General features: G+C 34.3%; 1 protein-coding gene across 1 annotated transcript in view; it reads left to right on the forward strand.

The window, feature by feature from the left end:
* The window catches only part of USP32 (ubiquitin specific peptidase 32), a 248,995-nt gene that overhangs the window by 25,527 nt on the left and 211,248 nt on the right, over nucleotides 1–12,220 (forward strand). The gene's annotated exons all lie outside the window — the stretch shown is intronic.

The following is a 12,220-nucleotide window of genomic DNA, read 5'->3' on the forward strand; positions in this document are numbered from 1 at the left end:
TTGGAGAGAGAGAGAGAGAGAGAGAGAGAAGTCTGGAAATGAAAGGAAAGAAGTGATGTTTTAACTCAGGTCATAAAAGATCAGTTCAGGTGGCATTGCAAGTAGGGTGGTATATGTAGAGGAGATAGTATTGTAAGCAAACAGGTTGTCAGTTGACAACAAACAGTGCCTTTGTAAACTTTGTTTAAAAATTATAATACATTATAACATTATTGAGAAATTGGGAAAGGAGGAAAATTCCATTAATAATCCTGTCACCTAACACTGCTAATTATTTGCTTTTATTCTTTTTTCTCATAAATGTTTTATATTTTTTATATTATTTTAATCATAACATACATGCAACTTTATATCTTGTTTTTTCTGAGATGTCTATTTTTATCAATGTTATACATTCACATAGTTTAAAGTGTTAAATAGTTTGTATAAGATTTGTTGAATAAAAAATTTGTTGAATAAGAAGCAGTTGCCTAATCTTGGTATTTTCTCTTTCCGAGAAAGTACCATTTTATATTCTCTTAGTTGGTTTTTGGTGTTTGCTACTGATTTTTCAGTTTTAGGCATTTTCTGTTGACTTCCCACTTCAGAGCATGAGAATTTAGCTTTCTTCCCCTTCCTTCTCCCTTAGCCACTTCCTCTTCCCCTCTCCTTGTTACTTCATCCTGCCACTATAGTTGTATGGTAATTTTGGTTAGATAAATATTTTAATGTTTACCTTATGACCATGTACACATATGATACACAGCTCAAGTTATGTAGTAAGCTATGGTTCTTTTTCTAGTACAATTTTGTTTTCCCTAGAGCTAATAATTGTAGTATTTATTTGTGTTTGTTTAGTATTTATCACTAATTTAACCATAAATACATTCTTGTCACTTGCCCAAGTCTCTTCTCAAGATTATCACATATTGTGAGTTTCTTCTGATGTTTTCATGTGGACTGTGAACTGGTTTCAAACTGGATTGGTTACTCTTTGAACCTGGTCCATAGTGACTCTTGATCTCGGGGTTGTGAGTTTGAGTCCCATGTTGGGTGTAGAGATTACTAAAAAGGTAAATTAAAAAAAATAAGGGGCACCTGGGTGGCTCAGTCGGTTGGGCGGCTGACTTCGGCTCAGGTCATTATCTCGAGGTCCGTGAGTTCGAGCCCCGCGTCGGGCTCTGTGCTGACAGCTCAGAGCCTGGAGCCCATTTCAGATTCTGTGTCTCCCTCTCTCTCTGCCCCTTCCCCCGTTTGCACTCTGTCTCTCTCTGCCTTTCAAAAATGAATAAATGTTAAAAAAAAAAATTAAAAAAAAATAATAAAAATAAAAATAAAAATACCTTGTATCTGTCCTCGCATTTGGCTGGAAGTTTGTCTGAGTTAGAATTCTAAGTTAGAAATCATTTTTTTTAGAATTTTGAAAAAGTAATGCTTCGTTTTTAGCCTGGCTTTCCATGTTGATTTGAGTTATCCAGTGCCTTTCTAATTCTTGGGCCATTGTATTTGTTTCTGTTTCTGGAAGCTTATAGGATACTTATCTGCAGTGTTCTGAAATTTCACAGTGATGTCATTTAGTATGACTGTTTTCATCTATTTGCTAGTAAATATGGGCTTTAACCTGAAGGCTGATGTCCTGAATTCAGTTCTGAGAAATTTGATTATCTCATAGATGATTTCTTCTCTTAGAATTTCTTCCTTCTGAAATTCTTGTGTTTGGATGTTGGAGCTCCTAGACTGATCCTCTGATTAGCTTACCTTTTTCTCTTTGTCTTTTTACTACTTTTTGGGAGATTTCTTTAACCTTAACTTCTAATCTTTTAATTGATCTTTGTCTTTTTGCTCTCATTTTTAAGAGCTGTTAATTTTTTTCCTTATTGAAAATTTTCATGAGATAAATTTACATGTAATAAAATTTTACATATACAATGCTTAAATCTCACATGTATACTTCAATGAATTTAAAAATACGTACACCCAACTTTACCAAAACTGTTACCTCTGGAGTAAGGCTGTAGGCTGATGCTCATGAGGAAATGTGCTAATAAAGCCCATGGCTATGCACAAAAACCCCAAAATGAAAAAATTCCACCCATGTAACCTATACTCCTATCAAGATACAGATCTAAAGTGGGGTGCCTGGGTGGTTCAGTGGTTAAGCGTCCGACTTTGGCTCAGGTCATGATCTCACTGTTGGTGAGTTGAAGCCTGGCATTAGGCTCTGTGCTGACAGGTCGGACTCTGTGTCTCCCCCTCTCTCTGCTCCTCCCACACTTATTTATGCTCTCTCCCTCTCAAAAGTAAGGATTAAACAACAACAAAAAAAGATACAGATCTTAAGTATTCAGTTCAATTTTGACAAATGCTTTGTACTTATCACCAAATTCAAGATATAGAATATTTCCATCACTCTAGAAAAATCCTTCATGCCAGTCAGTCATCCCCACCCACCAGAGGCAACTACCTATCTGATTTTTATCACCATATATTAGTTTCCTTTGTTTTTGTACTTAGTACAAATGGAATCATATATATCTTTTTGTGTTTGCCGTTTTTTGCTCAACATAATATCTAAAAGATGTGATATTCATCCATGTTGCTGAGTAGTATTCTATATGAATATAACATGATTATTCTTCAGTTGGATGTCTCCTCATTTTGGCTATTATGAATAAAATCGCTTAAACATTTTTGTATAAGTCTTTCTGGACATATATTTTTTATATACCTAGGAGTGGAGTGGAATGGTTGGTCATAGAGTAGTATATGTTTAGCTTTTTTAGAAACCACCAAATAGTTTTTCAACGTGGTTGTATAATAATTTTTTTCACTTGTGCTAGTTCAGTTGCTCTGCCTCCTTACCAGTGCTTGGTATTGTGAGTTCTTTTAATTCTAGATATTCAGATTGGTGGGAAGTAGTATCTCAGTGTGGTTTTTAATTTATATTTCCTTGATGACTGTTGATGTTGAACACCTTTACTTGTGCACGTTGACCATGTGTAGATCCTTTAAGAGCCTTTTTTTGTTTGTTTAATAGTATGTTGTCTTTTTTCACTTTTGTTGTAATCTTATCTCTTTGAGGATATTGATACATTTTCAAAAAGTTTCTGTTCCTCCTTCTATAGACTGTTTCTTCAAAAAATTTTTTTCCTGTTTTTTTGCTTCTTTATTATTACAGGCTTTATACAGATGTCTAGTAATCTTGTTTATCTGCTCATAAAGCTGATTATAAGTTCTGTGTTAGTGGGACTTGTTGCTGAGCATTTTCAATGTGGAACCTCCTCCCAACTTCCAAGTTAGTATCTTTAGGCCTTTTCTCAGAAAATTCTCCTCAGCTCTTCTGTCTGGCAGGTAAAGGTCTGGATGCCAGATTTTGGAAGCTCAGAGGAAGAGAGGAGATGTCTTAACATTCCCATCCATGGGAATTAATCGCCATTCATACCTCTGTTTTTATTTTATTTTTATCTTTTTAAAATATTTATTTTGAGAGAGTGTGCACGTGTGTGTGTGTGTGTGTGTGTGTGTGTGTGTGTGTGTGTATGCACGAGGGGCAGAGAGAGAGAGGGAGAGAGAGAATCCCAAGCAGGCTCCGCACTGGGCTCAATCTTGCAAACCGTAACATCGTGATCCGAGCCAAAATGAAGTCAGACTCTTAACTGACTGAGCCACCCAGGTGCCCCAGTACTTCTGTTCTTAGAGTAGTTTAGTTAACCTCATTTTATGTCTGATGTCCAGAGATTTTCTGGTGTTTCACATCTTCCAGACAATACACTTCTAGTATATTGTCATGGGTGGGGAGACTTGGCAGCCAGGCTGTCTGGAATGGGTTTGGGGATCTTTGGAATGTCACTACTTAAATAGAGCCAATAGCACAACTTCCCTCTTTACCCCTACCCTCTTACATCTTTTGGAAGTACCCTGATCCCACTAATTCTGAATCTTTATGGGATTCCTCTGTATAAAAAGCCCATCTTTTCCTATTGGCAGCTTAGGATTCAGCTTTCTTACATCAGCTAAGTCCTTTAATATGTGACTGTCTTCATTTCAACTTCCATAATTTTCTTAGTTTATGACTGTTTTGTCTTTGGGTTTATGCCTTTAAAAAAGAAAAAAACTCCTTTGGGACATGTGGGTGGCTCACTCGGTTAAGCATGTGACTCTTGATCTCACCTCAGCTCTTGATCTCAAGGTTGTGAGTTCAAGCTCCACATTGGGCTCCTATGCTGGGTGTGAAGACTACTTAAAAAAAAAAAAGTGTCTAAAAGAACTCCTTTATTGGCTTTAAAAAGGGGGTGAAATTAAATGTGTTTCAATCCAATGTCCTTTTATCAGAACTCTGTATATTTTTTTTGTTACATAGCATATCTTTTTTCAAAATATTTTCATAATTATACTTTTTCTTGGTTGCATGATATTCCATTGCTTAGATTGCCCATAATATACTGTTGCCTTATTACTTTATATTTAAATTTCTTCCAGTTTTTCACTTATTACATTATACTGAAATGAACATCATTTAAGTTTCCCCATTTTTAGGATTATTTCCTTATATTTCCAGAAATAATCATCTTTTGACTCAGATTATTTTCTGAGTGTTGATTTTACTAAACATTTATCAGAATTTGGTATTATAATTTGCAAAAAACCCTCTTATTTGCTAATAGTCTAAAATGGCACCTTGCTTTAATTTTTATTTTCTGGATTAGTTGTCAAGGTAGAACCTTTCTCCACATTGTTGGTAGGTGCATGTCCTCATCATTTATCTTTTTGTCCTTTGTTCTTATTAACATTTCTATTTCCTAAAATTGTTTTTTTAAATCAATTTGTAGAACTCTTTCTAATAAATGTCTTGAGTGTTAACCATTGGACAGATTTGCTGCAGATATTTTCTCAATGTGTTTGCCTTTTTTTGCTATTTTCTTTTTTATTTATGTATTTTTGTTTTAAAGTGAAGTATAGTTGACATACAACATTGTATTAGTTTCAGGTGTACAACGTAGTGATTCAGCATTTATATACATTATGAAATGCTCACCACTGTAAGTGTAGTTAACATTTGTCACCATACAAAATTACTACAATATTATTGACTATATTCCCAATGCTGTAGTTTACATCCCTGTGACTTATTTTATAACTGGAAGTTTGTACCTTTTAATCCCCTTTACCTATTTAGTCTCTTTCCTTGCCCATCTTTCCTCTGGCAGCCACCAGTTTGTTTTCTATATTTATAAGTCTGTTTCTGTTTTGTTTTGCTTATTTGTTTTGTTTTTTAAATTCCACATATAAGTATTTGTCTTCCTTTGACTTATTTCACTTAGCATGATACCATATAGGTTCACCCATGTTGTTGCAAATGGCAAGATTTCATTCTTTTTTATGGCTGAGTAATATTCATGAGCTCAAAATTTGTATGTAGTTAGATCTGCCAACTATATATTTTGTATCATTCTGGTTTCACATTTTTACCTTAACATATGCTTGAAAAATAATTGATTCTAATGTATGACTTCATATTTTTAGTATTCAGCTTAGTTTCATTCATCTGAAATTTATTTTGGAGTGTATTAAAAGGATCTAAATTTGAGGGATTTTGTTTTTTGTTTAGTTGCTAAGTAGCTAATCAGATATCAGTCAGGGAATCATTTTCATTAAAAAAATCCTTTAAAAATAATTTGAATATGTATAGTAATTTCTATTTTTGTCTCTTAAATTCTGTTGCAATTATTCCTTCATTTATTCTCGTATCAGAAACTTGTGTATTTTCTCAGAGAAACTTTCATTGCATCATATGAAGTCTAGACTTCCTTATTTTGAATTATTTTGTTTAGTTGTTTGGGAAGTGTTGGTACACCTTTTGCTTTTATGTAATACAACTTCAGAATGTTGCCATCTTGAGATTGCTTATAAAACCATGTATGGTTATCAGGAAATTGCTGACAACTATGAAGGGCTTACTCCGCAGAATAACGAAAATAAACTCCTAGGTTTATTTTATGTTTATTTTGTGCTTATTTTTTGTGGCCAGATTCAATTCTTAGTTTTAACAGTTTATTGTGTTTTTGTTTTTTAACTAGGATTTCAGTTTAACATATATTTTCTCTTCAGTGTTTGTTATTTTTATAATGACCCCACAACTAGTAACCTTGTTTTTGAATCCAGGCCCTCAGGTGAGAAGATTTTCCTGAAGTTGAGATAGTTCTTTAGATTTTTATATCAGGATTTCTTATTAACTATCAGCAATAGAACTTCCCTTCCCCTTGATTTCTATAAATAAAAAACAACAAACCAACCAAACACCAAAAAATTACATATTGGAATGGAAAGCAATTTAATGTTTATATAACTCTGTCAAGCTTAAATTTACATTAAAATAAGTAAGCAAGTGGTACACTATCCACTATTGCAATATAGCATGAAGTACTTACTGTTTCTAAATACAGTTTGCTCTTGAACAACATGAGTTTGAACTGCATGAGTCCACTTAATACGATGTTTTCAATACATAATATAATACTGCAGATATATTTTCTCTTCCTAATGATTTTCTTAATGTTCTCTAACTTACTTTATTATAAGAATACAATGTATAATACATACAATATGCAAAATAAGTGTTAGTCGACTGTTTATGTTATTGTTAAAGCTTAGGCTATTGGTAGTTAAGTTTTGGGGGAGTCAAGTTTCTCTCCCTCTCCGTCTCCTATCTCTCTCTCTCTCCCTCTCGAGATGCAGATTTTCGATTGTGCAGGCAAAGAGGAATGGGGGATTGGTGCTTCTAACATATGTAGTTCAAGGATCAAACTGTACTGTATTTCTGTTGCAGTAAGGAGGAACTGTGTTTTATGAAACAGCGTATATTTGGTTAGGTGGAATTTTTATTTACTGTCAACCCTTGCATTTTCTTTTTTAAAATTTGTTTATTGCCTGTTGGCTTATGTGGTTCTTTGAGGTAGGTATATGGTTTCTTTTAAAAAGTGGGCTTAAGATTCTTATCCACTTTCATAATAGCAATGTGTTTCTAGCTCTGGGAGACAAGCAGTACCCAGCTTTCAACAATAGACTTAAATTAGAATATTTTCAGAATTATAGAAATCAAGAATCAATAGCAAACTCTTACCAAATCTAATTTATATTTATTTTTTCTAAAAGTTTAATAAAATATTCATTTTAGTTTTAAGTGTCAGGATACTAGAACTATTACTATTAAACATATGAATTAATTTTTTTTAATTTTTTAATTTTTATTTTTTTAAAACAAACTTTTTTTTTAATTTAATTTTTTATTTTTGAAAATTTACATCCAAATCAGTTAGCATATAGTGAAACAATGATTTCAGGAGTAGATGCCTTAGTGCCCCTTACCCATTAAGCCCATCCTCCCTCCCACAACCCCTCCAGTAACCCTCAGTTTGTTCTCCATATTTATGAGTCTCTTCTGTTTTGTCCCCCTCCCCGTTTTTATATTATTTTTGTTTCCCTTCCCTTACGTTCATCTGTTTTGTCTCTTAAAGTACTCATATGAGTGAAGTCATAGGATTTTTGTCTTTCTCTAATTTCACTTAGCATAATACCCTCCAGTTCCATCCATGTAGTTGCAAATGGCAAGATTTCATTCTTTTTGATTGCCGAGTAATACTCCATTGTGTGTGTATGTATGTATATATATATATATATATATATATATATATATATACCACATCTTCTTTATCCATTCATCCATCAATGGACATTTGGGCTCTTTCCATACTTTGGCTATTGTTGATAGTGCTGCTATAAACATGTGGGTGCATGTGTCCCTTTGAAACAGCACACCTGTATCCCGTGGATCAATGCCTAGTAGTGCAATTGCTGGGTTGTAGGGTAGTTCTATTTTTAGTTTTTTGAGGAACCTCCATACTGTTTTCCAGAGTGGCTGCACCAGCTTGCATTCCCAGTATGAATTAATTTCTTACGTCATTTTGAAACCTACCCTTTGCAGGAGTTTGGGTTCAAGGCCAAACTCTCTTTGATAGCTTCATTCTAGTTTTTCTTATATACGTTTATTCTGTGACATTATTTTTGGTATTTTAATAAAATTACATAAAAATTTTTATTTGTAAAAAATGCCTTTTCTAAATGGATTCTTTTAGTAAATTACTTTATTTCCTGATGACTCAATAACCACTGCCATGAAGTCATGGTGTATGTAGAGTAATGAAAAAAGTAATAAAATTTTTGTACATAAATAGGACAAAAATTCCTTGGGAAATATTTAGTGAATGAATACAGGGAAGGTCATTCTTTAGTTACAGATTAATTGACTTAAAAGTTACATTCAACTTTAAAATGCAATCTCTTCTAAAGAAGAAAACTCATTTATGAAACTGGATTAACTGAATAATTAGAGTTTGGTTGATAAGGAAAGTTGGAAAACAATGAACATTTTCATCATTTAAACAAATTAACTTTCATTTGTTGAAATAACTTTCTTTTCATTTTTCTTCAAACCATAAACTGGTAATGCTGTTGTCTGTTCTACCTGAGTGTTTAGTGGAATAGTAATGACTTTTTCCTCCATGCTTATGGGTTAGTGTTAGTGTTTTGCCATCTGTGCTAATAATTTTATAGTCAGGTACCTGTCTAAAATTTGTGAATGAGAGTTTAGGATAGAAAGAATATGTATTATTGCTATTTGAAAATCTAAGATCAGGAAGAATATCTAAAATATTCATGAAAATTAAGTATCTATGGTACATGAGGCCTTTCTACAAAAATTTGAAGCTGTTAGATTTTATTATTAAAAATGTTTTTAATGTTTATTTATTTTTAAGAGAGTGAGAGAGACAGCACAAGCAAGGGAGGGGTAGAGAGAGAGAGGGAGACACAGAATCTGAAGCAGGCTCCAGGCTCTGAGCTGTCAGCACAGAACCCAATGCAGGGCTTGAACCCATGAACCGCGAGATCATGACCTGAGCCGAAGTCAGACACTTAACTGACTAAGCCACCCAGGCACCCCTATTATCATTTTAATTTAAAATTTTCAGATTAAAACATTGTCATTACCAGATTGGTATGCATTTTCTAGTTGTAAAGTATTGGTAAACACTCTTGAGAAGAGCTCATTTTGACAGTTGTAAATATGTGAATTTCTTTTTTTTTTTAACGTTTTTTATTTATTTTTGAGAGAGAGTGAGAGTGAGAGAGGCAGAGCACGAGGGGTGTGGAGGGGCAGAGAGAGAGGGAGGCACAGAATCCGAAGCAGGCTCCAGGTTCTGAGCTGTCAGCACAGAGCCTGGCACGGGGCTCGAAATTGTGAGCCACGAGATCATGACCTGAGCTGAGGTCAGACGCTTAACAGACTGAGCCACTCAGGTGCCCCAATATGTAAATTTCTTTAAAGAATTCAGTATTGTCCGCACCTGACTCTTACCCATTTATGTGATTTTTTTCAGACTTGCTTTTGATATGAGAAAGAATAGCATATGAAGTTCTGTCAGATCGTATATGTTGTTACCATTAATAGTACTGAAAATGACATTTTTGTCATTTGTAACGTATGGCTGCCAAGATATCAGTTTGTTTTCAACAGTAATTCTTCCCAAGTGACAGCAGCATTGAGAATAGAATACTCTATGTTTTCTTATTCCCCAGTTTGCCAAGAAGAATGTTAAAAACTGTATGGAAGAGGACAAGAATAATTCCAAATTTCATTAATATGTTTTCTTCTGACCAATTTTTTTTTTTGTTACAAATTACATTAATTTGTTCTCTTCTAAGGTAGTTTTTTTGTAATGCCTTTCAGCAAGGATCTTAGTGATACATAAGGATGGGTGAATTCTTTTTTTTTTTTTTTTTTTTTTAATTTTTTTTTCAACGTTTTTTATTTATTTTTGGGACAGAGAGAGACAGAGCATGAACGGGGAAGGGGCAGAGAGAGAGGGAGACACAGAATCGGAAACAGGCTCCAGGCTCCGAGCCATCAGCCCAGAGCCTGACGCGGGGCTCGAACTCACAGACCGCGAGATCGTGACCTGGCTGAAGTCGGACGCTTAACCGACTGCGCCACCCAGGCGCCCCATAAGGATGGGTGAATTCTCATAGAACTGTAGGAAAAATTTCATGATTTCTTAATTAAAAGGCACAAGGAAACAGCTTCCAACTTGAATATTATGTGTTTGGCTAGTACCGATGGTAGATTATAAAAGGTCTGACTTTTAATTCTGTAGTCATTTGTTGGTGATGTAAATGTGTGTTACTATTTGTGGCTTTCTCATTTGTGAAAACTAATTGGAGGATTGGACATACCCTGTGAACATATTAGTGAATAATAAAGTTTCTGGAAAGGGGAAGAAATTATAAATGATTTTAAATTCATGGGTATTTAAAGTGATTGGCTTAGCAGGTTTGGGGGGATGCTGGTGAAAGGAAAACATCACTGGTTCCTTTAGGGAACCTGAAAACATACGTACTTATGTGTGGGCCTACGTTTATGTGGGCGATGGCCTTCCCTCCTTCCTTCCTGTCTTCCTACTTTTTTTGCCTCCCTGCCTCCTTTCCCTCCTTGCCTTTTATCCCTTCCTTTCTCCCTCCTCTCCTTAGAACAAAAGCATCAACACAGATATATATGTTATCCTTATCTCATAAAACTATTTTAAAAATCTTATGAGATAGTTTCTGTGAAAGTGTTTTTTAAAGAGTAAAATGCTATGGATGGGTGAAATAGGTGAGGGGGATTAAAGTGCACTTATCACAATGAGCACTGAGTAATGTATAAAATTGTTGAATCACTATGTTGTATACTTGGAACTAATATAGCACTATATGTTAACTATACTAGAATTAAAATTTTAAAAAGTAGTAAAATGCTAGGTTAGATGCAACAGCTGTTACTAATTTTAATATGTTTAAGGTTAAAGCACTGATGACAACCTGTCATTACATTTTGGTTAAATTTCCAAAGGGATTTGGGCTACTAGATGTTTTGACTAAGCTTTTTTCCCCCTCTGGCAGAAAAGAGGGTACTTGTAAACTTATATTTTAATATAGTTGAACTGATGAGTGCCATGTTGCTGGTAGTCAGAAGCTTATGAACGAGAAGAATGATAAATTGTGTATTTGATTTGAGAAACTGCTGGGAGCAAGTGAATGAACTAGAAAACTTGTCATCAGCATATGTTAAAAAGTCATTTTGTTATGTTATGGAAAATAAAAGAAGGTAATCAATACTTAAAGGCATTTTTTTCATGACATTTTTAAGACTCTCCTGCAGCATTTAAGTATACAGTAGATTTCTGTGACCATAAACTAAGTGGTGTCTTTTTTGATTTATGTTCTTCTCTTATGGGCAGTTTTCAAAGACACATTCTTGAATTATTTGAAGTTGTTAACTATAAAGTGGCATGTTTGGTATGCTTCATAATATGAACTGTCATTCTTAGTAGAAGAAAAGTTGTACAACTTGCATGTTTCTTCATCTATACTCTGTTTATAAGTTACTACTGGTTCATTCATTGACAAAGTAGCTTTACTGTGTAGCACAGACTCCATTCTGTATTATTTTTTTCTTCACATATGCTTGTTAATAAAAACCAATAGGATGGTGGAAGCACAATTTTCTCTTAGACTACTTCAATTGTTTTATGCAGTGCAGCAAAGCTTAGGGATACTGGGGAACAGAAGTAGTGGCAGATGGTCCAAACCGACACTCTGCAAAGATAGGGTGGTTCATTTTGATTACAGGCCTTGGCAGTCTGTGAAGTGAAGATATGGAGCCACAATATATTCTACAACCTGTACTAACCATGTGTGTTGTGGTAAAGCCAAGAACAACTTTGTATGGATGTAGAAGAAATGACTGGATCCACTTTTAGTTTCTACAAACCCACACAGAGCAGTACTATCAACATTATATCTTTGAGCACTAAGGCCAAGCAGTATATGAATTGCCACACTGTTTTCTGCTTTGAATTATAGATGTTATGCTCAGGGATATAAACTAGGATATAATATAGATAGCTAGATTTATATCTTCTCAGTAACAAGAGAAATAGGGATTCATTTTCTCCTTTATATATATGTTTATATGTTTAATTTTTTTATTAAAAAAATTTTTTTTAATGTTTATTTATTTTTGAGACAGAGAGACAGAGCATGAACGGGAGAGGGTCAGAGAGAGAGGGAGACACAGAATCTGAAGCAGGCTCCAGGCTCTGAGCTGTCAGCACAGAGCCTGATGCGGGGCTCGAACTCACCGACTGTG

The sequence above is a fragment of the Panthera uncia genome, chromosome E1 (genome assembly GCF_023721935.1).
Source record: "Panthera uncia isolate 11264 chromosome E1, Puncia_PCG_1.0, whole genome shotgun sequence".
NCBI classification, from domain to species: Eukaryota; Metazoa; Chordata; class Mammalia; order Carnivora; family Felidae; genus Panthera; species Panthera uncia.